We start from the raw sequence: 2,109 nt of genomic DNA on the forward strand, positions 1-2,109 counted from the left end.
AGTACGCGTAGTGTGAGTGAAAAATAGTGAAAATAAAATATGAATAGGGCTCTGATGACTGCAATGAAGTGACACAAGGCAAAAAAACCTATCCATATCAAATACTTATTCATCATTGCAGTTTGCAATTTTAAGTAACAAATAATAATGTTAAAATTTTGCCAACATAATAAAAGCAACGCATGAGCATTAATAGCTAATCTTATTAAAATTCACTGCACTCACAAACTTTAAAGTCCGATTAACTTACCATCCAGTAATCTGTCTTGACTTACTTACAATTAAGAGAAAAATTTCACATGCTAAGGTCCCAGATCTGACAATTTTATTTGGTATTATGACGAAAAATTTGATAAAGATTTTTTATGTTTACACGAATGTAAGACATTGACATAATACAATTTTTCGGATTTTTATATTATAATTTTTCTCCCTCCCTCCGTGAGAAAATTACGATGTACCGAAACCGCGATAAATCCAAAAATATTTTAATTTCAATGAAAAGGTATTGCTAGTGATTTTTATTCTGAATTTAATATACGTCTGGTATGGTTAAAGTAACTGTTTGACTATATTACAATACAGAATCGAGTGTGACCAATTTTATAGTCCATTAAAATTAATTACCATACGTGACGGTTACTCTGCATTCCACTATCAGCTCATTTAGTTTTCATTCGTCCATAGAGCTGCCAGTTCGAATACGTAGTCAATAAGTATTAAGATTTACTTTTCGTTTTACTGACAGCCGAATTAAATCATCATTATTTTTTACTTATTGCTTTGAATGACGAGACGAGCTTCCCGGTCGCCTGATGGTAAGCGATACGACCGCCCATAAAGATTTCAATGGATGATATTTAAATTTCTATAAGTTATAACTTTAATGTTATTTTATAATAGAGGTATATTTGGAAATAAAAATTCTGTGGTGTTCATTTTGTAAATTAACCTTCGAAACATCGCTAAGATAAGAAGTATAGTAATACTGTGTAAAAAATACGATCGACCTCAATAATTATAATTAAACTCCCTTAGTAGCGTAATTATATTGTAAGCGCGTTACATCTACTCAGATGTTTCAAGTTCGAATCCCAGGTCTTGCAGTATTCGGTTTTTCTTCTCAGTATCAACCAGGAATCTGAAATTTGTGTTCGATATCAAATCGTTCTCTTTCGCATCATGAGACGAAATACACCCGGCAAATAAAGGGGCGAAATTGGTTGCACCATTGCCTACCCCTTCGGAGATTATCGCGTGATGAGTGTTTGTTTTTTTTTTTTGCAGTAGTCTGACACTAACAACTACATATTCTGCGTATCTCTATATATAAAAATGAATCTCTATTTCCCTTGGTCACACCATCACGCGTGAACGGCTTTCATTTCACTATTTTTTTTTTGTTGTGTTTGTTGTTATTAAGAGAAGGATCTTATGAAAGATAAAATTCAAAAAATTGCGCGGAAAATTAGAAAATTGAAGAAAACTTAACGGAAATATTATTTTTATATAACTGTCAATTGTTTGAAGTAACTTTCAGCGACTGACAGAATGCACGCTGCAAATTCATAGTTAAGACGGGACAACGTCTGTCGGGTCAGCTAGTAAACAATAAAAGTAAGACCTTTTAAATTACAAATGTATATAGCTTAGCAACTTCACTCGTTATTTAGGACATGGCCGGCTACTTTGTCTTTCAAAGGGTAATAAAGACCATGAACACTGCAGCTTGACGGCGCATATAGACGGTGCCGTAACACCGACCCAGTGAACTCTCATAGATAAGATACTTGATATAAGTTGTTTTATTTTACTAGTGTTTATTCGGCGCTATGCCTACGTGAAATAGATTTTTCGGGATAAAAATGCCGCTGTATATTTTCCCAGGATAAAAGTAGCCTATGTCCAGGGTCTCAAACTATCTCTATACCAATTTTCATAGAAATCCGTTGGATATTTTAATGTTTATCGCGTTCCCACAGACATGCTCGCTAAGCGACATTGTTTTTAATATGCGAGGATTGCAATAACTAATTACGTGGAGGCCTAATTAGATATAGAAATTCTATGCATGGAGTTCATTAACCTAATTGTTTCTTTATCGTCTAA

The sequence above is a fragment of the Manduca sexta genome, unplaced genomic scaffold (assembly GCF_014839805.1).
Source record: "Manduca sexta isolate Smith_Timp_Sample1 unplaced genomic scaffold, JHU_Msex_v1.0 HiC_scaffold_1312, whole genome shotgun sequence".
Lineage (NCBI taxonomy): Eukaryota > Metazoa > Arthropoda > Insecta > Lepidoptera > Sphingidae > Manduca > Manduca sexta.